The sequence below is a fragment of the Schistocerca americana genome, chromosome 2 (genome assembly GCF_021461395.2).
Source record: "Schistocerca americana isolate TAMUIC-IGC-003095 chromosome 2, iqSchAmer2.1, whole genome shotgun sequence".
NCBI lineage: Eukaryota > Metazoa > Arthropoda > Insecta > Orthoptera > Acrididae > Schistocerca > Schistocerca americana.
In genome coordinates this window covers 318,130,404-318,157,225 of record NC_060120.1, presented here as the reverse complement: position 1 = coordinate 318,157,225, position 26,822 = coordinate 318,130,404, and the positions used below count along the sequence as shown (strand labels likewise).

At 43.5% G+C, this 26,822-nt stretch overlaps 1 protein-coding gene across 1 annotated transcript in view; it reads right to left on the bottom strand.

Annotated features, from left to right (window-relative positions):
- LOC124593988 (protein bowel-like) overlaps positions 1-25,074 on the bottom strand; it is a 295,269-nt gene extending 270,195 nt beyond the window's left edge. Inside the window, exon 1 of the mRNA XM_047132340.1 lies at positions 24,932-25,074. The gene's annotated coding sequence lies outside the window, so the exon portion shown is untranslated. The remainder of the gene's footprint in view (positions 1-24,931) is intronic.
- Between the last annotated feature and the right edge of the window lie 1,748 nt (positions 25,075-26,822).

The window sequence follows — 26,822 nt, the reverse complement described above, 5'->3', positions numbered from 1 at the left end:
ATGTAGAAACTACAGCAAGCACGCAGACATTGAAACAAACGATTTTTCTAGATTCGGTACAAGTGCTCTTTTGAACTATATTGATGTAATAGTTTGTAATATGCAAGGTTAAACCATCTCCAGGAACTGAGGCCATGACACCACGCTAAAGAAATGGATCACAGAGTCATAGGTTTCTAAACTTGTTGACGGTAAGAACTACCTGTCTAGCTGTCGAGCGAGTTTCACTCGCCGGGTCCGTATCTCGTGCGACGGCTGCCGTGGAGCCGGAGAAAGCGGCCGGCGATGCCTTGGGCCCGGTACGCACTCAGTAATCGCCACTACGGCCGCTGCGTAGCTTTCAGGACGGGAATGGACAGGTCTCTGCCACTTCCTCGCGAGCTCTTGTATTACCGCTGTTTTATACTCCTAGTTTCCCTGCTCTTTCCTTCCTGCATCTGACATATCTGTCACGGTATCCTTCTCGCTTTCTTATGCTCCCCGAAAATGCTTGCTATCCAACGTCTTCTCGTTCTTCCGCTTCTCATTGCACCTTCTCCATAGCTACCATCAAGCTGGATTTACTACACCCCTGTGATGTTCTGATCCACGACATTCCTTTCAGTTTGACGCTTGCTGATACACTGAAGCGCCAAGGAAACTGGTACAGGCATGCGTATTCAAATATAGAGATATGTAAACAGGCAGGATACGGCGCTGCGGTCGGTAGCGCCTATATAAGACAACAAGTGTCTGGCGCAGTTGTTAGATCGCTTACTGCTGCTACAATGGCAGGTTATCAAGATTTAAGTGAGTTCGAACGTGGTGTTATAGTCGGCATGATGGGACAAAGCATCTCCGAGGTAGCGATGAAGTGGGGATTTTCCATTACGACTATTTCACGAATATACCGTGCGTATCAGGAATCCGATAAAACGTCAAATCTCTGACATCGCTGCGGCCGGAAAAAGATCCTGCAAGAATGGGACCAACGGCGACTGAATAGAATCGTTCAGTGTGACGGGAGTGCAACCCTTCCGCAAATTGCTGCAGGTTTCAATGCTGAGCCATCAACAAGTGTCAACGTGCGAACAATTAAACGATACTTCCTGGGAGATTAAAACTGTGTGCCGGACCGAGACTCGAACTCGGGATCTTTGCCTTTCGCGGGCAAGTGCTCTACCAACTGAGCTACCCAAGCACGACTCACGCTCCGTCCTCACGGCTTTACTTCTGCCAGTACCTCGTCTCCTACCTTCCAAACTTTACAGAAGCTCTCCTGCGAACCTTGCAGAACTAGCACTCCTGAAAGTGCACTTGCCCGCGAAAGGCAAAGGTCCCGAGTTCGAGTATCGGTCCGGCACACAGTTTTAATCTGCCAGGAAGTTTCATATCAGCGCACATTCCGCTGCAGAGTAAAAATCTCATTCTGGAAACATCCCCCAGGCTGTGGCTAAGCCATGTCTCCGCAATATCCTTTCTTTCAGGAGTGCTAGTTCTGCAAGGTTCGCAGGAGAGCTTCTGTAAAGTTTGGAAGGTAGGAGACGAGATACTGGCAGAAGTAAAGCTGTGAGTACCGGGCGTGAGTCGTGCTTGGGTAGCTCAGTTGGTAGAGCACTTGCCCACGAAAGGCAAAGATCCCGAGTTCGAGTCTCGGTCCGGCACACAGTTTTAATCTGCCAGGAAGTTTCATATCAGCGCACACTCCGCTGCAGAGTGAAAATCTCATTCTGGAATTGAACGAAACCTCATCGATATGAGCTTTCGGAGTCGAAGGCCCACTCGTGTACCCTTAACGACTGCGCGACTCAAAGCCTGACGCTTCGCCTGGGCGCGTCAACACCGATATTTGAGTGTTGATGACTGGAAACATGTTGCCTCGTCGGACGAGTCTCGTTTCAAATTGTATCGGGTGGATGGACGTGTACGGGTATGGAGACAACCTCATAAATCCATGGACCCTGCATGTCAGCAGGGGTACTGTTCAAGCTGGTGGATGCTCTGTAACGGTGTGAGGCGTGTGCAGTTGGAGTGATTGGGACACCTCATACGTCTAGATACGACTCTGACAGGTGACACGTACGTAAGCATCCTGTCTGATCACCTGACTCCATTAATGTCCATTTTCCATTCTGACGGACTTGGGCAATTCCAGCTGGGCAATGCGACACCCCACACGTCCAGAATTTCAACAGAGTGGTTCCAAGAACACTCCTCTGAGTTTAAACAATTCCGCTGGCCACCATACTCCCCAGACATGAACATTATTGAGCATATCAGGATTGCCTTGCAACGTGCTGTTCAGAAGAGATCTCCACCCTCTCGTACTCTTCGAGTTTGCCGGCCGGGGTGGCCAAGCGGTTAAAGGCGCTACAGTCTGGAACCGCGCGACCGCTACGGTCGCAGGGTCGAATCCTGCCTCGGGCATGGATGTGTGTGATGTCCTTAGGTTAGTTAGGTTTAAGTAGTTCTGAGTTCTAGGGGACTGATGACCTTAGAAGCTAAGTCCTATAGTGCTCAGAGCCATTTGCACCATTTGAACCTTTCGAGTTTATGGCAGGTCTACAGTATTCGTGGTGTCAGTTCCCTCCACCTCTACCTTCAGACAGTAGTCGGTTCCATGCCACTGCGTGTTGCGGCACTTCTGCGTGCTTGGGGGAGGAGGCTATACGATATTAGGGAGGGGTCCCATTTTCTTTTGCTCTTCAGTGTACTTTTTTTTTTTTTTTTTTTTTTTTAGTAGTAGTAGTAGTAGTTGCTGTGTATATTATGACTTCTATAGAAACCAGAGAGGGACATCATACAAAAGTTATATCATGGATGAAACTTGTCACTAGTGTTGTTCAACCCGTGGAGTCAGAAAGGCACTGAGGAATTTAAAGAGCATATGGAACGAATAAATATTAATGGAGTGGAAATCAAAATGATAAGAATTGTTGGCAACATAGGTTTCAAAGAGGAAAACGAAGGGAAGCTAGAAAAATCGTTAGCAAGAATGAACAGGATCTCGAAAGAGAGGTATACCATGAATATTAACACACATAAGGCCACATACTACAGGAGACATTAGAATTAATGATACACCATTCTGATGGTAAACGTTCGGTCGATACAAACAGCTGAATTTCACAGGCAAAGGCAGCCATTACAACAGAAATGTACCGCTTACATCAAGGAACATAAACGTAGACACTAAAAATAGATTTATTAATAACTTTGTCTGGAGCATGGCTCTGTATGAGTTGGAAAATTTGAAATTTAGAAATTTGTGGTAAGGACTATGGGACCTGCAGTCCGGAACCGCGCGACTGCTACGGTCGCAGGTTCGAATCCTGCCTCGGGCATGGATGTGTGTGATGTCATTAGGTTAGTTAGGTTTAAGTAGTTCTAAGTTCTAGGGGACTGATGACCACAGCTGTTAAGTCCCATAGTGCTCAGAGCCATTTGAACCATTTTTGAACTATGGGACCAAACTGCTGAGGTCATCCGTCCCTAGACTTACGCACTACTTAATGTAACTTCCTCTTAGAACACACACACCCATACCCGAGGGAGCACTCGAACCTCCGACGGGGGGACCCGCGCGAACCGTGACAAGACGCCTGAGACCGCATGGCTACCCCGCGAGGCTATGAGTTGGAAACTTGGACAATTGATGCATGCGACACGGAACGTCGAGAGGCATTTGAAATGTGGTGCTAGAGTAGGACGGAAAAGATCTCGCAGAGAGCAATACTCTCAAACGTAGAAATCCTTAGAAGAATTGGTCAAAACACGTACAGAGGACAACAGATCAATTAATTATGCACTTCTACCGACACAACAGTTTTCTAGTTAATGCAATGGAAGAAATGATACGAGGCAAGAGAGGAAGAGGAAGATGACTGCAATACTCCAAACAGGACACGAAGAAATTAAAAGCAGACACAGACAAGAACTGCTGCTGTCCATCCAAGATGCTTTAGGATTCGTCGGAGGAATAGCATTTACATTGCTTTCGGCTTGGCAGCATGTTCGCGTTTGAATGTGATTGGCTCTACGTCGTACGTAGGACTGAGAAGAACTAACATTGTAGGGCTCACATTTCAGCATTGCTGATCAGGTATCTACTAAAGAAAACTTTAATTCTTATGGCATTTGTTCGAACGCTGTGATTTTCTCCATTTGCCCCTGTAAATAGGTAGGCTACCTGAATCTCTGTACTCTCTGTATTTTGTACTGATAGTGATGTTGTAATTTTTTGTATTTTTCGCTCAGCTTTATTCCTGTTCACCTTTAAATCACGTTTATAGCGGATATTATTCATATTAACTACCATCCCGTGGGGCTACAATCTTTCGTCTCAGAGAATATGTCATTAGTTCATCTCACATTATTAACGGGCTTGTCAATTATGACGAAACAAATATTAAAGAGCTGTGATAACAAGGTGTGTGCTCTGTAAACGCAACTCTTTGGCTTTCAAAATTTTCTGAAATCTGTCCTTTCCCAATGTTGATATCGTGATTAGTCCTTCCATTGGTACCTTGTAGAACAGTTTTATACGCAAGCCAGTTTCTTACACAAACGTTTTCTACGAATGTGATTTTAAAAGTTTGACGATGAGGACTCAATTTCACATTAAAATTATTCCTAATAAACTGAACCAAGTTAATCCGATTTTATTACCATGAGAACTAAGTACCAAGCTAATCGCATGCCGAGAAACCACTGCGTTTAGAACACGAGATTCTCGCTTTTAAGTTGCTATTTTTTCGGTGCTTTTAGAGCATTTAGTAAAAACGAAAGATTCACAGGACTGACCAACCAACTCTAGAAGCAGACGCTGCGAGAGAGGCGCTCTTCACCACAGTGTCGTTTACTGTTAAAACTTGCGAGAGCTCACGTTCCTAGAAGAGTCAACAGATGTAATGCTTTATCTTACGTATATCTTGTGAAAAGACAGTAAATATAAAATCAGAGAGATTCGTTTCCACGCAGAGGCTTAGGTCGGTATTACACAATCATATTTCTTTGTCAAAGAAGATATGTCAAATATTTATATCAAAGAAATTTGATGGTGTAATAGGGAACGTTGTCAAATCTCGCCTGTCGTCAAATAAATATGATCAACTCTAGGGCCTCGCTGCAGGCGACATATGTCCACAATTGCGGCTACAGCCATCCGCCTATCCATCCGCAAACACCCTCGCAGCTTTTGAGCAAGCCGGAATAGAGGTTATGGTCACACTCTAAAATAAAAAATTTCGTATCTTTCCATTTTACTTTGTCTATTTATGAACTCTGGATGCCACAGGTTAAAAAGCGCTTCCCCTGTATCGTAGTTTTTATTAATTTTGTAGTTATTAGAACACTAATTCCATTAATTGAATTATCCAAAAATAAAAACAGTTCTTAATGTCCATATGGTGTACCAAACATTTATTTGCCTTTACATATTCCCCCTTCACAACTTAATAAATCGCTTCACACGTTCCTGGAATTATTTTGATTAATGTGCAATGTGGTATTCGAGTGCTGTGTTGTAAACTAGAGTAGCTCTCTCCTGTATCAAGAAATCCCTGTTTTCTGCAGGTACAGCATTTTTCAAGAGAGTATTATGTTTTGTAATGTGAGGAGCCACTTTACTGAGTAAATACTGAAATCCACTCTCATTCATTGATAAGTAATTTATAAATAAGACTTGACGTCCTCCACTTGCAGCTCTAGTAACAAATTTTGCTGAATTCTTTTACTATCTCGACGTAACACCTATGGCTTCATCCAAGTATGTTTCCTTTTTTCCGCAGCTTTTCTTTCAAATACACACACAATGCAACTGTTCATTCAATTCCGTTCATTTCCGTGTCCGGTCAGCATTTCCAGAAGGTAGCAACTCCGATGGCCTTGTTGGTTCCCTCGATCAGGTACTGTGTTGTGCAGGGTTGTTCAAGTTGAGGACATATTAGCAGGTGGGCCGGGTCTTGTGTTGTTCCGCACTCGCAGGATGTATCTCCATGAGCTGGAAGAATGCCCCATTTTTCGCATGTTGGTCTTGCATAGAGGAACGCCCACCCTAAGACGATTGAGCGATCTGCAAGTAGGGTAGGGCAAGTCGTTTCCTTTACAGGGATATCAGAGATCATGGACCGATATGATTGTCTAAATATTATCTGTGTCTCGTGGAGTCCAAGGCAGGGGTGGTAGCTTGGTCTTCCATCTGGTGATGCGGTTAGATGGTGTGGGTTAGTGTTTAACGTCCCGTCGACAACGAGGTCATTAGAGACGGAGCGCAAGCTCGGGTTAGGGAAGGATTGGGAAGGAAATCGGCCGTGCCCTTTCAAAGGAACCATCCCGGCATTTGCCTGAAACGATTTAGGGAAATCACGGAAAACCTAAATCAGGATGGCCGGAGACGGGATTGAACCGTCGTCCTCCCGAATGCGAGTCCAGTGTGCTAACCACTGCGCCACCTCGCTCGGTGATGCGGTTAGACTCTCTAGTGGTTGAGCCTTGGCGATGAATCTCTTTCTCGACTTCAGTCGACGGACTACAGCCTGATGATCATGCAGCGCATAATAAGTTATTCGCCCTCTTGAAATTTGACGAAAAATATGACGATAATGTAATACCCCTTTTTAGCGCCACGTCGAAGATCTTTGTCAAAGAAATTTGATGAATATTTTACCATATTTCTTTGTCAAAGAAATACGATAGTGTAATACCGGCCTTACCGGGAATTGTTCTCCCCGCGAGCTATTCGCGACTGGAACAGGAAGTACCCTCCACCACACACAGCAAGGCGGCTTCTGGAGTATAGATTTAAATGGAGAAGTACATGAACCTTCTCTGCAGGTGGGAAGCAGCGTGTATCTGTTCCAGCACCAGTCATAAAAGGCAGGCTGTCTTCGTTCTCCCCTCTGTTTCCGACCATCAACATTGCGGTGGTTATCAGGCGTGCTATTAAAGACACAAAGAGTATTTAATGTTGCTCTTCCTGTGATATGAAACCTTGGCGAACTGCTTGACGCCTTACAGACTCGTATTTATTGCTAAAGTGTCCTCGCCTTCTCAAAACCGCGCGATGAAATGGGTACCCTTATTGGGGCCACAGCTGCGGTTGACTCCGAGGTCCCTGGGCGCGTGGCGTCGCCTGGTGTCGACTTGCAGTCTCACGTTTCGGCCTCTCCAGCCCCCACCAGCTGATGGAGACAAACCGCCAGCCGCCGACTACAGTTTCTCTGTCACGCGAGCGCCGCGGCGCGGAGGAAACAGAGCGCACCGAACGTCAGCACTAGAACGGGCGTTGCCACACAACCCCGGACCCCTCCATACTACAAATGAAATCATTTTTTATATTCTAATATCGGTTACCCTTCCTACATATAAAAATAACTTGGAGACATCAACCACGTAACGTGCAGAATTCCTTTTCGCCCTGATGACAGCAGCGACGCCAAGTGCCTTGGACTCCACGAGACACAGATAATATTTAGACAATCATATCGGTCCATGATCTCTGAACCGCCACCGACCAATCACAGCGACTGATCGGTGCTGTGTACAAGGCGCTAAATTTCGCTCGATGACGTTCTAGATATGCTCAGTAGGAACGAGGTCAGCTAACCTGGCGGCCACATAAGCATCCCCTCGACAACTGAGAGTTCCTTAAACCATTAAGACACATACTTCCTGTCAGATTAAAACTGTGTGCTGGACCGAGACTCGAACTTGAGACCTTTCCTTCCGCGGGTAAAAGCTCTAACAACTGAGCTATCAAAGGACGACTCGCTACCCCCACTCCTACCCTCATAGCTTTACTTCCGCCAATACCTCATCTCGCGCCTCCTCGGTAAAGCACTTGTCCACGAAAGGCAAAGAACCGAGAGTCGAGTCTCGGTTCAGCACACACTTTTAATCTGCACACGTCACTGCAGAAGGAAAATTCATTCTCGAAACGGCACTCTTAGTTTTAAATTGTATCTGCCCGTCATACGTCGTCAATTACTTATGGCTGACAAGTTCAAATTCAAATAGCTCTGAGTACTATGGGACTTAACATCTGAGGTCATCAGTCCCCTAGACTTAGAACTACTTAAACCTAACTAACCTAAGGACATCACACACATCCATGCCCGAGGCAGGACTCGAACCTGCGACCGTAGCAGCAGGGCAGTTCCGGACTGAAGCGCCTAGAACCGCTCGGCCACAACGGCCGGCGGTTGACAAGTCCTTTCAACAATAAATACAGGTTTCAGACCCACGCTAGAAGAAGTTAATGTGTAAACTGCATGAACGAGGTCCTTAACTGACCAATTTCTGAAGACAGTACTCTTAGGTTCGTGTCCTACTTTTTCTTAGCATTTCAAATTAAATACTGAGTAGAGGTTTGGAATCCAACCGAGGGCTTTACTGCATCGTCTGGTGATACGGGTCCATAAACTGCAGCGTGCCTTAGCGACGACGGCTACGGAAGCGAATGCTTCCCTCATCAGTGGTCCCAAAATGTATCGTCACAGGCGAGGGAAACACAAGACATCCTTCAATAACAAGAGACTGTCCTCGCTTTCGTTCTCGAAAACACCAAATGACGGACAACTGGTGCGTATGTAGAATGTAAGTACAGTACAAACTTTTCTGCATAGAAAGTGCTTGATTAGTTGTCATCGTGGCAGTAATTATCTTCTTCATTTTACGTTTATATACAACCGGTTCCGAACATCACGCTCATTAACATATTCAAGCAATCCTTGTACTAAGTAAACATGGCTGTGGCGCCGCGATATTGAATAAACGACTAAGTAATGTTTCTTACGGAATGCTGGTAGGAAGATCGCTTATGAGGGACACGTGCTCTCCAAAGACACCACAGAGAGCTGTAGACAATAAAGTAAGTGATAGAACCAGTTCACTGTAATATATACTGGCACTCTGACGTTAGTATGGTGATGGGCGCTAGCCTACCATGACACACTGCCAAGAAAGGCTGAAGCCGTTTAGGACGAAGGAATGTGAAGAATAGCAGCTGCTGAAGAATGTGCATGCCTCGAGGTGAACATATCTCACATCCACCGCTATCCATCAACTGCCACAAATCAGCCTAGCAGCCTCGAATACTATAGGTTTGAGACTAATATCGATTATTTATACATGTCGCCTCCATTTAACGATCATCTCTCTTACTTTTGGTGTTACGGCTACCCTACATTCTGCAGTATATATATATATATATATATATATATATATATATATATATATATATATATATATATATATAGTGGGCTATATGCATTCTAAGTTTGACTGAAATACTTTCTTGCGTTCGAGAGTTATGCGTATATGGCACCCCTTTCCTTTCTCTCCCCTACCTCCTCTTCCATCCCTAAGAATGTTAGTTGTGTCCTATTTTCACCGATTTCTCTGTTTTCGCATAATAAGTTACATGTATAGCACGTTTTGTCGAAATTGTTCGAAACATTCCAGGTGTAGTCTGGTAGAGCGTCAATTTCAACAATGGCCAAAGTTAGCAAGAAATGCAATACTGCATCCACACATTAAATGTTACTATACTCTCTTAACTATTAAAGGATTTGTGCTCTGCTATTCCTGAACACAAATCAATTTTTTTTTCTTTCAGTTCGCTGGCTGTGTGTCTCGAAACACCATCAGGACACAACATTTTAGTCAAGTACATCTCTTCCGCTTAAAATTGTCTTACAAAATAATACAAGACATTCTCGTTTATTAGTTGTATAACTTGATTTTATTGTTACTGTCCGAAAAATAACTGAAATAATTTTTTTCAACGTAAAAGGATATGAAACTATATTCAAATACTACAAATTATTCTTAAGTTTGTTTCTTTAGCTTATACCTTAGTATAATTTTAGTATTTATATGAATGATATCTAATTTGATTGCGAAGACAGCATTCTTTAAATGCGAAAATATTAGAAGTATCGTCAAACATATTGTCTCTAAAGAAAAATATTACTTTTTTAGGTTTAAATTTAATTTGTCATTTAATTTAAGTTGAAAACTGTATATATTCCGAAAAACAGAAATGATATAACGTTCTAAGTAACGCAGGCAATGACATGACGATTGTCTGTCGCCTTTCACGATTTATTTAATTCTAGATAACATTACAAGAGAATTGACATCAAAGATAATTCTGGTCCCAAAAGTGAGTGTTAAACGCTTAGTCTTCACTAATGACATAAATAACACTACATAAGAAAGTGTTGTAGGTAAAATATACAAGACAGTATCAAAGGCAGGGCTTGAGATGTAGTCCGAGAAAATGTATTACATGTAAGATCTACATGGAAACAGCGATTAAGTTTCATTTTACATGAAATATGGAACACTTTTACTGACATCCTTTATCAGGTAAATTCTAGTCACCGTAATGCCATTATAGGTCAATACACGAAAATATTTGAAAAGCATCATCAGACTTCAAATGGCATAAAAAACACATGGAACAACCATTATAAAAAGCACTATTGCACGATGCGATTTAAAGTATTACAAACAGTTGTTCTACCCGATGCACTATACGGATAAGAAACTAGAGTTGTCGACGGTCACTCTAAAGTGTGAAAAATTAGAAACAGGAGCGGAAATTCTTGGAAAAATATGTGACCGAACGTAATGGAATTCTGATGACTAGAAGAACATACGTCTTCTACGCGCTACAAGATAGGTTCACCACGCTCAAGAACCGCTTCAAAATATATGCATAAACGTAGAGAACAGACAAAAAACATTACGTAACATCATTCTAAGAAGGACAAAATCACCTGGTTAAACGGAATAAGAAACATTTACAAAACATGGACGCTAAGGAGAAACCACTGGAAATCGTCTGCCGGCCGGAGTGGCCGAGCGGTTCTAGGCGTTACAGTCTGGAACCGCGCGACCGCTACGGTCGCAGATTCGAGTCCTGCCTCGAGCATGGATGTGTGTGATGTCCTTAGGTTAGTTAGGTTTAAGTAGTTCTAAGTTCTAGGGGACTAATGACCTCAGAAGATAAGTCCCATAGTGCTCAGAGCCATTTGAACCATTTGGAAATCGTCTACCCTTGGGGACACTACACACGAAGCACACATTTACGAAGCCGCACAACAGTTTACAAAACCATAGAAAACATTGAACTTACAACAACATCAGGAAACAAGAAAAATCGCATTCCAGTGAAGAGTGTTGCAGCCCACGATCTCGTCGATGGACCTTCTGTATTTCTTGGATGTTCTCTTAATTTTAGCTTGGATATAAACGACACTTTCTCACATGGAAATGGATGGTTCACCGTTGCCATAGTAAGAGGTGGTACCGGAGTTCCTAGTGTACCTGGTCTCGAAAGTTTTAATGATAGAGATGTAATTGCCTATCGTACCTATCATATGTTTGAAATTGGTAGTAAAGATATTGGTAAATCAGCTTATGACTCAACATCTCCTCTTGTCTTGTATACTCGTAGCAAAAGAAAAATTAATCAAAATGAGTCTGTATTGATTTGGGTTAAAGGTAAAGGGGACTGATGACCTCAGATATTAAATCCCATAGTGCTTAGAGCCATTTGAACCAGTTTTTCGACCATCGTCACAGGTAATGAAACATGGGTTCGTCGCTTCGCACCGGAAACAAACGGCAATCCACGGAGTGGCGCTACTCCATCTCTCCTCCGAAGAAAATGTTCAAAGCCGCATCATTGGCCAGTAGAGTCATGGCGACAGTCTTCTAGGACTCTGAAGAGGTTATTCTGTTTAACGTCGTCGCTCATGATGCAACGATCAACTCTGTATTGTGCTACCCTCAGGAAACTGAAGAAAATTCAGCTTCTTCGTCGACAAAAAAAAATGCAAACGAACTTCTCCTTCTCCATGACAACGCAGGCCCCACTCATTTTTGCGCACCCGAGAGGATCTCAAAAAACTTCACTGCACTCTCCTTCGTCATCCAACCCACAGCCTGAACCTCGCAACTACCGACTTCCATCTGTTTGGCCCAATAAAGCATACACTCCGCGGGAAGCAGTACTGGCTCCAACGTCGACCAATAGAGTGATACCATGTGGGAATACAGTCCCTCCCAGTAAGGTGGCGTAAAGCTGTCGCACTGAACGGGGATTATGTTGAAAAGTAGAGTTTTGTACTCAAAAGAGTAGTGTATTGTAATCACGAATGAAAGCAAGCTGCTTAAAAAAAATGATGCATCACTTATTTTACGCCCCTCGTATCTGCGATAATTTGCGAGTGAAATAAAGTAGGACTGCCGGACAGGGACTTGAAATCTATTCGTTTTGCAGCATAAGGCTTCAGTAACTACCGAAAGTTCTCATACTATACTTTTTAATAGCGTTTTGATGGTAGGGCTGGGACTGAGAAGCCACAGCGATTTTATTGCTTAGTTAGTAGCGGTCGAAATTTCTCTGTGTCAGGGGAGTGGCTAGCGGACAAAAGATCCGCCCACCCCTGCGGATGCTGGCGGTGGAATGTGCAGGTTGTGGGAGGAGGCGCGTCCAAGTGCGCGCACGCACCTTGACACACATTCCCCCGCCGTGCGTGGCCGGTTAGAGGAGCTGCGAACGTCTTGCCTGTACCATCGGAGCCGCCACACGGCTGCGCTACTCGGCAATGTATCTCGCCGGTGTCTGTCTCGTGACTCCCCGGCATATCCTTGACTACCTGACTACCAATCCCCGCCGCCCCCTCCCCCCCCCCCCCTCCACCCTGCAGGTCGTGCTATTTGTGTTAACTTCAAAAACATCACCAGTTACCAAACGACGAAGCAAACCAGTGACACGGACATAGCGGGAGAGATGATTAGGTACAACCGTACGAAAATGTTTATCAGAGACCGCTACCAGTAAAAAACTTTATTGACCCACTTACATCAATGAAGCAACAAATTTCGAGGGGCAAACCTCAACTTGAAGCTACAATGGCAATACAAAAGCATTTAACAAAAGTGCACATAGATAATAAAGTTGTTCTGTACAGTCTTGGCATGTGCTATGGTGCCGGCCGCTGTGGCCAAGCGGTTCTAGGCGCTTCAGTCCGGAACCGCGCTGCTGCTACGGTCGCAGGTTCGAATCCTGCCTCGGGCATGGATGCGTGTGATGTCCTTAGGTTAGTTAGGTTTGAGTAGTTCTAAGTTCTAGGGTACTGAGCGCTTAGAGCCATTTGAACCATGTGCTATGGTCATCCTGCGGAGAAAGGAGGGAAACCTAACACGAGGGAATATTCACTTCGTTTGTTGGTCTGCTGTTCACATAAAGAATTTTAAATTTTCACTCACTCTGTTCATATGAAACGGCTGTCTTCTTGTGTTGCTAATCTTGTTCGATCTTCGATTAATAACCAGCTTGCCTTTAAAAGGTACAGGCACGTTTCATTAAAAGTATTACGTGTTGATACCTCGCATGGAAAGTGATTTTGGAAAATACTTTTGCGGTCAACTTTGACGGCATCTTCTAACGCCATTACATTTATTGACGACGGTCTAGGAGATGGTAGTGACAGTACTGGCTGAACGGTGATGGATCGTGTACGCGAACTGTTGAAGTCGAGGAAGTGTAAGTCGTGTGGGAGGGAAGAATACAAGGGGACTTCAAAAACTATGCTGCAAGTTATTATGAAAGGCTAAGTGACTTTTACTGAATGCTGCAAAGCACTTCAAATTGACACAGATACATGTCGCCACACTTTCAACATAGCCACCCAGTCTCTGTGAACAACGGTCGGAACGTCGCATCGTGCGAGGTGGCGCTGTAGTAACACACTGGACTCTCATTCGGCAGGACGAAGTTCAAATCCCCGTCCGATCATCCAGATTTTGGTTTTCAATAGTTTCCCTAAACCGCTAAGGCACACCCTGGGAGAACTTGTGCTCCGTCTCAAGTCACGTCATCGTAGATGGGACTTAACAATAACTTTCCATCCTTCCTTCTTTGGAAATTCTAAAAGTCATTCGATTTCTCGACGTTAGAAATCCGCTCGTTGGTCACGGAGCCATTCTAGAACCGCTGTGTGAACGTCCTCATCGTTGGAAAATATCCCTCCTCCCCCTTCCCCCACCCAGATGTTCTTTCAGCTTGCCGATTAGATAGAAATCGCCTGACGCAAGATCTTTCTTTCAGATCAGCATCACCCACGCTTCTGCGGCCTTGATCAAACTGCTATCACCATTGCCCCATGGCCGGGCGCGTCATTGTGTTTGGTCTATATACATCCAGAATTTCACGGTGAATCTGTACGCTGAAATGAAAAGCTACATCGTAAAAAAAAATTAATTAATTTACTTGCCTGACCTTTGACTTTGACACAGATAAGTCAGGTACTGGATTTAAATTATCTTTTGATTCTTTTTCCTAGATGCATACATTCCATTTTTTTCCTATCTAATATAAAAAAAGTGTAGTGGAAGTTTCCCAATTAATAATCTGGGAAAAGAAGGACAACGTATTAATGGGAAAACTGGAACCTCTTGAGTATTGTTGTTGACACTGTTGTGTTATTTGGGCAAGTTTGAAAGTGTGCTAGAACATCAATTGTGTTTGGTCTATGTACATCCAGAATTTCATGGTGGATCTGTACGCTAAAATGAAAAGCTACGTCGTAAAAAAAATTTTCCAGAAAATGCAAAAGAAACCAAACCGCCTTCAGTCACTAATTTCATTTTTATTCCAAAACACTATAAATAAAAGACACGATTAACAAGATGGTTTTTTTTTTCATTTTTTACAGATTAATAGCAAAGACTTCCGTCCTTTTACTTAAACATATGAAATTGTGTGTTGGATATAGTTAAGTATGCCGAACCCGGGTGTTGATTCCATTCTTCTGCACAAAATTTCCGAGCCGAACTATATCGCTGTCTTCTTCGGGTGCTGTGAGCGTGAGTTCCCGAGTTACAAAGTCCGTTTCACCTTCTAGAAACCATCATCGGAAGTTACGTCTGTTTAACTGTAGCAATGGCGCCACGGAAATGTTTTCGTGGTCTCCGCGTCACGTATTTCATGCGAAAAGAATAGGTTACTGCAAGAAGAAAAACACATCGTAGAGAAATTTCTACAGAAAAATATGAAGAGTATAGACGCAGAAAAGTAATCTTTCAGACCTCAATTAAAATTTAAGTTTTTTAAGTGCCTCAGGCGATCACTACTAATGTGAGACACGAGTTAAAGAAAAATATTAGCGATAAATCGCCTATGAAATGTATGTTTGGCGGGAAATTCTCAGAATTCGATAAACTGAAAATCATGATACATACAGCACTGGCCAAAATTAAATCTGAACGATATTCATGCCTTTAAATTTGAATTAACGTTTAGTTCAGACCTGTTTTGAGCAGCAAAATTCGCTACAGAAAACGATAATGATAGAAGAGAAAAGAAGACAGAAGATATTACTTTTCAATGCGAACAAAACTGAACAGTTGAACTTTTCATTGCATTTCTTCAACAGTTACTACGCATTCTATATTTATATAAGCGGAGTTCTCGCCCTAGGTTTGTTCAGATTCTCTGCTCACAATGACTTTAAACACCACAATTACACACGTTCACTCTGACAGAGCATACAAACTGTTAGAGGAACTGTTACGGTATTCCAAATACAGCAAAAAGTTGCAGCGAAAGTATAGAGAAACATCAGATCCGTAGAATAGGTTGAGCATCGAAACACTTCAAAAAACTTAATTTCACAGAAAATGTAAGAACTATACACAACCATTAATTGGTTCAGAGAACTGGTTCATTTTCTTCAGCTTTTTTCTCCTCAGCGGCAGGTTTCGCTAACGACGGGAAACCAGAGATCTGTAATTTGGTAATTATTTTATCTTAACTCTGCGGCCAGAGGATGTTACTGCCCCCGTAATCGCAGGTTGCCTTAAGAAGGGCAACTCTGATGCACAATCTGCCTGTGAATCGTGCCTCTGTGTGTGTGTTGGTACTTTAACTGCTTCAGTATTGTGGTCCTACGGAGATGGGGAACCAGCCAGCTAATTGGTTCATAGATGAATACAAGCAAAGTCATTGTTACACTTTCACTGGATCCATTAACTTAACAATTGTCGTCACCATCGCCATTTTCGTCGACAATCATTTGAAATTCACTGTTAGGTAAAGGGCCCCGCGACATTTCTCCATGCATTATATAATGTGGTCACACGCGTCCATGCTTCTTCTGCATTTTTTCTGGCATCATCTACCCACCTTCCATTAGGTTGTACCCTCGGTTTTTTTCTTATCTTTTGGATTCCAACAGAGAACTTCCTTGGTTTATCTAAAATCCATTCAACTAGCTACACGACTCACCCATCCTCATTTCAATTTCCGCACTGTCATGATTACGTATTCCGTTCCACACCAGTATGTTCTTTGATGATGTAACGGTACAATGCAATCTATAAATCAAGATTTGCGTGAGTGAGATGGCCTACTACCGCCAAACGGCAGCTCACAGCAACATGGAGAAATTTTACTTTGTGTTGCCTATTTTTGACATCCATCGTTCAAGGACAGTGGTGTCTTAAATCTCAACGCGTATATCTCGTAAAATTTTCTCCTATTAACTACTCTCAAATCCATTTCTCTTTTTCTAATCAAACTAACATTACAAGATGCAGCTTAAAGGTGTCTGTCGATTTGTCATTAACGACAAGCACAAATGGGTTTGTCGTCTTTACAGAATTTCGTCGGCCATGGGAGTTTTAAAATTTTTGCTTTACCAAATACGCACGTTACCTGCACCATTTGCTGAAGTAGACAGTTGTAACAACAGCTGACAGCCGGCCGGTGTGGCCGAGCGGTTCTAGGGGCTACAATCTGGAACCGCGGAACCGCTACGGTCGCAGGTTCGAATCCTGCCTCGGGCATGGATGTGTGTGATGTCCTTAGGTTAGTTAGGTTTAAGTAGTTCTAAGTTCTAAGGGACTGATGACCTCAGATGTTAAGTCCCAAAGTGCTCAGAGCCATCTTTTGAACAGCTGACAATCTTTTCCGCATAGTGAAAGGGTGCAAGCAAAATGGTTGGATCGAAATATTTGTAAAAGTATAATTTTAAAACAGCGTGAGGTTGTAAAAGATTTGTTACAATGGCAAACAGCAGAACTCTATCATTGCAAAACGGCTTAGAACAATTTTTTTATGCATCACTCACTCAACTACTGATACATACAGAAGAGACAAAATGTCAAAATGGGTCAGCAGTGTTTTTTTTTTTTGGGCATCAGTCTACTGACTGGTTTGATGCGGCCCGCCACGAATTCCTTTCTTGTGCCAACCTCTTCATCTCAGAGTAGCGAGTAGCACTTGCAACCTACGTCCTCAATTATTTGCTTGACGTATTCCAATCTCTGTCTTCCTCTACAGTTTTTGCCCTCTACAGCTCCCTCTAGTACCATGGAAGTCATTCCCTCATGTCTTAGCAGATGTCCTGTCCCTTCTCCTTATCAGTGTTTTCCACATATTCCTTTCCTCTCCGATTCTGCGTAGAACCTCCTCATTCCGTGCGGTTAAAGGCGCTGCAGCCTGGAACCGCAAGACCGCTACGGTCGCAGGTTCGAATCCTGCCTCGGGCATGGATGTTTGTGATGTCCTTAGGTTAGTTAGGTTTAACTAGTTCTAAGTTCTAGGGGACTAATGACCTCAGCAGTTGAGTCCCATAGTGCTCAGAGCCATTTGAACCTCCTCATTCCTTACCTTATCAGTTCACCTAATTTTCAACATTCGTCTATAGCACCACATCTCAAATGCTTCGATTCTCTTCTGTTCCGGTTTTCCCACAGTCCATGTTTCACTACCATACAATGCTGTACTCCAGACGTACATCCTCAGAAATTTCTTCCTCAAATTAAGGCCGGCATTTGATATTAGTAGACTTCTCTTGGCCAGAAATGCCTTTTTTGCCATAGCGAGTCTGCTTTTGATGTCCTCCTTGCTCCGTCCGTCATTGGTTATTTTACTGCCTAGGTAGCAGAATTCCTTAACTTCATTTACTTCGTGACCATCAATCCTGATGTTAAGTTTCTCGCTGTTCTCATTTCTACTACATCTCATTACCTTCGTCTTTCTCCGATTTACTCTCAACCCATACTGTGTACTCATTAGACTGTTCATTTCGTTCAGCAGATCATTTAATTCTTCTTCACTTTCACTCAGGATAGCAATGTCATCAGCGAATCGTATCACTGATAACCTTTCACCTTGTATTTTAATTCCACTCCTGAACCTTTCTTTTATTTCCATCATTGCTTCCTCGATGCACAGATTGAAGAGTAGGGGCGAAAGGCTACAGTCTTGTCTTACACCCTTCTTAATACGAGCAATTCGTTCTTGATCGTCCACTCTTATTATTCCCTCTTGGTTGTTGTACATATTGTATATGACCCGTCTCTCCCTATAGCTTACCCCTACTTTTTTCAGAATCTCGAACAGCTTGCACCATTTTATATTGTCGAACGCTTTTTCCAGGTCGACAAATCCTATGAAAGTGTCTTGATTTTTCTTTAGCCTTGCTTCCATTATTAGCCGTAACGTCAGAATTGCCTCTCTCGTCCCTTTACTTTTCCTAAAGCCAAACTGATCGTCACCTAGCTCATTCTCAATTTTCTTTTCCAGTCTTCTGCCGGACAAAACGCAGTACGTCCTTCTTAATGAAAAGATACCATCAAGCGAAAATAGCGTGCAACGTACCTCAGGTAAGTGTGACAGGGTCCGTTGCACTTCACAGTTTCTATACATATTATAAATAAAAGTCCGCTGCACCGTTTCTCTATCCGTGTGGGAAGGCCAATCCCAGGAACTATTGCAGCGATTTTGTATTACCATTACGCCACACAAGTCGTCAAGTCGTAGATACTGGGGTGAATCGCTAGTATTGTTGATGCAAATGGACAGGCAGTCAACGCTCTCTGTTTTCTGAAAATGTTCGCAGGAGACTTTGTTGTGTAAGGTGGCTTCCCTTAGTCAGAAAACTGGCACAAAAACCAGGAAGACTCGAAGATGATCAGCGCATGCAGCAAAAACTGGAAGCCGATTGTTAATATAAATGAACGTGGTATAAGGTGCGAAAGCAGAGGAAATGATTTGATGTCGTTCGACTACGCGACAGCTGATCAGTTACAAGTGCCAAACATCTTGGAGTATCTGTCGCGAATGATTTAAGGTCCAACGACAACGTAAGAATGCCCACTGGGAAGGCAGATGCAATACTTAAGATTTACCACAAACATGTAATTCACCCAAAAAGGAAGTCAATTACGAATAGTCCTTGAATTTGTGAATGTTACGTAGTTTTATTTCCTGATAAGAGGAGGAGAAGATTCAAATAAGAGTTGTTCGCTTCGTTTCTGGTGTCTTTAATCAGTCCGAAAGCGTCACAGAAGTGCCCTACAAATCCCACTGGAGAACTCTATGCTATGGGTGTTCTATATGGTTGAAACTCTTACTCTAGTAATTTCGACATCCCACATTCAGAAGCAACAAACACATTACTTTCTCAGAGCTATAATTAGAGAAATTCGGAAGTTTACAGAAGTGTGTTGACAATCGTTTGATCCGTGCACCATCTGTAAATAGGACTGAAAGCGAGAAGCGACACCCGACGACAACCACCATTCGGTGCCTCTGTCGTGAGCGTTTTCACCTTGTGTGCTCTTCCGTGCGTTTTGAGGTAGACGATAAGGAGGAGATTACTCTAGTTCACACTGCAATATTAAACGACAAAGATATGTAGGTGATTAGTGTAAAAGTAGTTTTATCGTTGCTATATTTGTGTGGCTTCGTAACTGACTGGTGACTCTTCGATAAACTAAAACCGTGCAGGTTCCATGTCTGGCCGGCTTTAGAGCTTCTTCCTTGTATACGTGTATTGCAACTCCTGTGAATGTGAAAATGCCACGTTGCATAGTGTTTCGGATTCTCCTTTTAAGTGCAGGTTCCTGTATAAATAGTTTGGCGAACAGTTGTTTACGTCAGGGGAGTAGAATTATGTCTGGTAAAGCACTTTGCTGTTTAGTTCGAACTGTGAAGCCTAGGAAATGTATTATTAACACATATCATTTCTGATATTTCAACCCCAAGAAGTTCAGTCTTTCTCTTTAAAAATAGAATATTTGACCATTCTGTGTACTGCTCAGTGCTCATGTTATACTACCGCACCTCAGATTTTGTTCTTGAAAGCTCCCAAATGTTATGTTTCTTCAATGAACTTCTCAGTATATTAGCAATCCAATAAAATTACTTATTGCTACCTTATGATCTATCTCCCTCACTCCGACTGTAAACAGCAGATAGCTTCAAGACAAGCGTTCGGACTCCAGGCGCTATTCCAACATGTGACACACCTGTCGCGTTTCTACAGGTGTGCGTGGCAGAGATTACTTATCAAGGCACTATAATATTAAGATTTTCTCCTTCCCTGGAAACGTACTTCATTGGGAAAAAATGAGTGCATTTAAGCCCTGTTAGATCAGTAACTAATATTTTATTCATGATCCTACAGGAACGGTGCGTAGGAAAATCCAGAATATTCCTGTAATGCTCACTGAAAATCAGGCCTCGAAATTTTTTATTTGGATAGTCTCCTCATTTATTTTGCGTCTGAAAATTCAGAGTTATCATCACCTCAGTAATAATAATTGCTACGTGGCTTAATAGTCGGGTGTAGGTCTTTCAATTGGACGTCACTTCGGCGACTTTCGTATTCCTGGTCTACTACAGTCATCCAACTGAGGAAAGGAGACCTACAGTTTAACATGGGATCTGAACTACGTGTCGTTCCTCTCGACTCCTCACATCGTACGTAGGTGAACGCAAATTACAGGTAGACTGAAAATTTCCATGATCTGACAGGGATTCGATCCTGCAGCCTCTCGGTTTCTAGGCACCTGCTTTACCATCAGACCAAAATTTTTTTCCATCTGTTTTTTCGTCGCTTTTCTTCTGCAGTTCTGGGCGGACATCACATGAAATCTCTCAGATTCGAGCTATGAAACTTTTACTCAGCTATTTTTTTTCTTTCGTAGCGGCTGATCACCAGGCCCGAAGACGTCGCAAGTCAGACTCTCCGTTTGTCTGTATTCGCACGAAACTGTCTGTTACTTCAAAAAGATATACGTTTGATACACTCCATCTGTATAGAAATGTCGGGAATAAGGACCTAAAATCACATCAAGTCCAATCCAGAGTTTGCCAGTGTTCTACAAGCAATATCTTCTGTAGCAGTCGTCCAATACTCAGCCAATGAGCGGATGCTTACTTCATCTAGCCCTCAAACTCTCGTGCTCCTCCTAATGGTTATTACAACACAGTTCGAATATTCCAAGTTTATAATTGTATGAGACGGCTTATTCGCATGTTTACTTCTTCTGAAGTGAATCAAAATATATTTCTCTGTTTTTAGTCGTAGCTGCCATTCTGTGAACCAGGGTGATATCTTCTTCAGTATCCAGTTGTATATATTCAAAATATTTTTTTAGTAGAACATTTCCTCGTGGCCAACCACGCTATATGCCAAATTTGTTACGTTAGTAACATAATATTCCAAGTTCACGGCCTACTATAATCCGATAGTTCGAAATAGTTTATTATTGCCTAGCCAACCAGAATAATATGCAGTGCACTGGTTGTCAATATGTTATTAGCTCTGGAGGAGTAACCCATAAAACTCTTCCTAAAATGGTGACAGTGAGTCGCAGAATATATAGTCTTTCGAAACTTAAGTAGTGAGTGCATTTGCTTACCTCTGTCTATGATTACCAGGACAAAGTATTGGAACAATGTCACCGATAGTTGAGTCTCTATGATGGAAGCTTTCGGAATCTATGTAGGCTGTTAAAGAAAAGATCGCGTTGTCCCAGAAAGATCTCCAAGTTTGTGTACCAGGGGTGAACGGAAGTCGCCGATATTTTGTCCATCAACTGCCGATCAGATGCATCGAAGCTGTTAGTCAGAACCTATAGTGGCCTCTAAGCGAACCATTTCGCTAAATGCCTTATGCTTACTGAGGCATCACTTTGTGGTACCTGCCAGAAGTAAAGGAAGGAATCGAGAAAACCCTTTTCAGGATGAAGGTCATTATGCGGAAACAGATGAAATACGAACGCATGTTGACTAGTAAAAGGAGGGCTTTGATTTCATCCTAGACTGCTGCCGACATTTACAAAGGTTCTCCAGTAGTTTCTTACAATAACGTCATTAAGAAGCATTAATATCGTTCTACTATTCTGACACTTGTTTCCTGGGCAGTAAAGCCGTAGTTTTCTACACGTATTTAGACTTGAGGCGCACACAGAGCTCAGTGAGACACTGAGGAGCAAGACGAGACGCTCTGAATGGAGTTTATGATCAGCGCTTGCCGTGCTGACAACAATGCTGGCACCATGACGGCTTTCGTTGTCGCACAGTTTTGGGTAGAACAATAGATATTTTGTAACGATTTAAGTAAAACCGTGTTTGAGGTATTTTGGCGTTCTTAATCTTGGCACTGAACAATCTAACTCGCTTTCTGGCAGTAATTGGACATGACATACCAACATCCGTGTAGAGGTTTGGAAGAATATGATAAATGCATGACATTGACAGTAGAGAAGATAGATTCTGACATTGTTAGCATAATTTTTTCCTGAATACAAACTCAAGAATTATTTCCCTCATAGTGTGTTTATAGGACTCGAGATGTTCGTACCTAGTTAGGCACTCTGAGAGGTGTAAAAATGTAGAGCATTCTTCCAGCGTGCAATATAAATACTGAGAAGCCCAGCTGAAGGAAACATACACGATTGACTAAGTGCTTAAATGGCCTATGTTATTTCAGACCAGTCTAAGTGAAGCAGGTAGAAATTACACACGCGAGCTGCGTCAGCATGCTGAAATGCGATTCTTTATTGTCAGGTCTGCTTGCAGAAAACGAAATTTGTAGCGCAATGCACGAAGTAAACTCTAGCTTTCACGGTTGTAAATCCGCAATTTTCGCATCAAAGTTACAACTTGTTGTGACATGTTTTAGTAGCTGGGCTACATCTACATCCGTACTCTGCGAACCATTGTGACTTGCATAGCAGAGGGTATGTCCCATTATCGTTCCATCAATGTATGGGTGCAGGAAGAATGATTGTTTGAAAGCTTCTGTGCGTACTGTAATTATTCTAATTTTGTTCTCATGATCCGTATATGAGCGATAGTAGGGGATTGTAGTACATTCCTATAGTCATCATTTAAAGCCGGTTCTTGAAACTTTGTTAGCAGATTGTCTCCAGATAGTTTCCATTTATCTGCAAGAGTCCTCCAGTTCTTACAACATCTTTGTGGCATTATCCTGTGGGTCAAACAACCTGTGGCCATTCGTGCTGCAGTTCTCCGTATATTTTCAATATCCCCTCCTAGTGCTGTTTCGTACAGGTCCCACACACTTGAGCAATATTCTAGGATGCATCGTACGAGTGCTTTGTAAGCAATCTCCTTTGTAGATATACTGTACTTCCTCAGTATTCTACCCACGGCTGAGCTTATGTGATAATTTCATTTCACAGCGCTACGAAGTGTTATGCCCAGGTATTAGTATAAGTTGGCCGATTTCAACATTGACTCTTTGGATACTATAGTCACAGGATATTACGTTTTTTCGTTTTGTGAAGTGCACAGTTTTGCATTTCTGAACATTTAAAGCGAGTTGCCAATTTCTGGACGTCTTTGAAATATCATATTTATGCAGTTACTTTCAGACAGTACATCATTATAGATAACTGCATTATCGCGAGATCATTAAAATACAGCTTGAACAACACGGGCCCCAACATATTTCCCTGGAGCACACCCAAAACTAAGTCTACATCTGATCACGACTCTCCATCCAAGATAACATGCTGTGTCCTCCCTACCAAAAACTCCTCACTCCAGTCGTATAGTTATTCTGATACCCCATATGATCGTAGCGTACTGTTGATAATAGGCGTAAGTGTGGTACTGTGTCGAATGCTTTCCGGAAATCAAGAAATACCGTACCTACCTGATCGCCTTGATCCAAAGTTGTTACTATGTCATGTGAGAAAAAGGTGAGTTGGTTTTCACACGATCGATGTTTTCTCGCACCACATGCTGGTTGGCACGGAGGGGGTCATTCTGGAAATGTTAACCAGGTGGCTAGAGATGATGCAGCAGTAACCTATAGTTCGCCTAATGGAGTGTAAAAAATACTGTCGGAAAACGCTTATGTATTTCCTTCAACAGGTGCCACGAGTGATTCCTGCTCTGTCATTGCCCGACTGAGTTACATTTCTCCCGGGTTCGATTCCCGGCGGGGCCAGAGATTTTCTCTACCTCGTGATGACTGGGTGTTGTGTGCTGTTCTTAGGTTAGTTAGGTTTAAGTAGTTCTAAGTTCTAGGGGACTGATGACCACAGCTGTTAAGTCCCATAGTGCTCAGAGCCATTTTTTGAGTTACATTTCCATGTGTAAACAACGTTGATGAGACGTTTAGTATTCCTACGAAAATACCTCCCCAATTGTAGACAAAGGATGTTGCCTGGCATCCCTGTAGACTCACGCATCGGCACACCATGGTATGGACGTATTTGGTGTGGAGCAGTGCATGTGGTTCCCACAGACTTGACATTCGATCCAAATGGCTGCTACAATCGTCGGGCCCGGTAAATTCATGCATCGAGAATATTCATGACGTGTATATTCAGCGTCAATGACGTTTAATCACTGATGTAGGGTTGAAGACAGTATGACGACGCAGATATTTCGTACGACTGGAACACTTTTATCAGAAGAACGCAGGTGTTGGGTGGAATTTGCGACCTGTCGCAAGAAGTTTGCCACCTGTAGTGGTGAACGACCAGAGCCTCCGCGTGATAAGAGCTCGAGCGACGCGACCGTGACGACGTAAACAGAGGGCAGGCTACTGTGCAAGATGGCGGGCGGTAACATGGCGCCCGGCCGGTCCGGGCGCGCACTCACCTGCGGCGCGGCGTCGGCATGCAGGCGGGCCAAGTCGGCTCCAGGGGCACTCGCGGCACGGGGCGCTAGGCTAGGGGCACGGTCACTGGCTCACAGGCGGCGGGCGTGCGCAGGGCACTACACTGTCCGTGCTGCTGCGGCGTCGGCGGCGGCGCACCAACTGACCGCGTTCCGCGCGCCGCGCGGCTACCTGCGGCTGCCGAGCGCTCGGCAGGCGCCGGTGGCTCCGCCCTGCCGGCCGGCCGCCGACCACAGCGGCGTGGTGGGGGGGCAGGGGCAGCCGTAGCAGCGGCGCTACGGGCCGCGCCGAAAACATCCGCCCCGTCGCTCCGCGCGGACACACACTCACTCCACGCATGTTCCCCATATCTGTATTTCAGTTTCGATAAATGCTTTTCTGTTGTCTAGCAGCGTCACATTTGTTTGTAAAATCAAGCTTTCAGTGTCTGCCTCTGCTATCGTCATTGTCAGATGCTCTTACTCATCGCGAATCACGCCTGACGTGGTTGCCCACTCAGAATCGACCTGCTACGTCTCATGGAACTTGTTTCTCATCCACCATGGTTTCAGAAAACATCGTTCTTGTGCAACGCAGCTAGCTCTTTATTCGCACGAAGTAATGGCCGCTATCGACAGGGGATCTCAAGTTGATTCCGTATTTCTAGATTTCCGGAAAGCTTTCGACTCAAGCGACTTCTAATCAAGCTACGGGCCTATGGGGTATCGTCTCAGTTGGGCGACTGGGTTCGTGATTTCCTGTCAGGAAGGTCGCAGTTCGTAGTAATAGACGGCAAATCATCGAGTAAAACTGACGTGATATCAGGTGTTCCCCAGGGAAGCGTCCTGGGGCCTCTTCTGTTCCTGATCTATATAAATGACCTAGGTGACAATCTGAGCCTTTTCTCTTAGGTTGTTCGCAGATGATGCTGTAATTTACCGTCTAGTAAGGTCATCCGAAGACCAGTATCAGTTGCAAAGCGATTTAGAAAAGATTGCAGTATGGTGTGGCAGGTGGCAGTTGATGCTAAATAACGAAAAGTGTGAGGTGATCCACACGAGTTCCAAAAGAAATCCGTTGGAATCCGATTACTCGATAAATAGTACAATTCTCAGGGCTGTCAATTCACCTAAGTACCTGGGTGTAAAAATTACGAACAATTTCAGTTGGAAAGACCACATAGATAACATTGTGGGGAAGGCGAGCCAAAGGTTGCGTTTCATTGGCAGGACACTTAGAAGATGCAACAAGTCCACTAAAGAGACAGCTTACACTACACTCGTTCGTCCTCTGTTAGAATATTGCTGCGTGGTGTGGGATCCTTACCAGGTGAGATTGACGGAGGACATCGAAAGGGTGCAAAACAGGGCAGCTCGTTTTGTAGTATCACGTAATAGGGGAGAGAGTGTGGCAGATATGAAACGCGAGTTGGGATGGAAGTCATTAAAGCGAAGACGTTTTTCGTCGCGGCGAGATCTATTTACGAAATTTAAGTCACCAACTTTCTCTTCCGAATGCGAAAATATTTTGCTAAGCCCAACCTTCATAGGTAGGAATGATCATCAAAATAAAATAAGAGAAATCAGAGCTCGAACAGAAAGGTTTAGGTGTTCGTTTTTCCCGCGCGCTGTTCGGGAGTGGAATGGTGAGAGATAGTATGATTGTGGTTCGATGAACCCTCTGCGAAGCACTTAAATGTGAATTGCAGAGTAATCATGCAGATGTAGATGTAGATGTGAGTTGCGATCACAGTGGTCTCCAGCGGCAGATTTTTCCTGCGTCTGGCGCGCAAATCACATAGTTTCTTTACGCAAATGGACGCGCGTTAAATCAGAGGTTACCGTAATGGAGGGTAACTTCGGACACTTTTTAAAGTTTCTTATGACTTTTAAT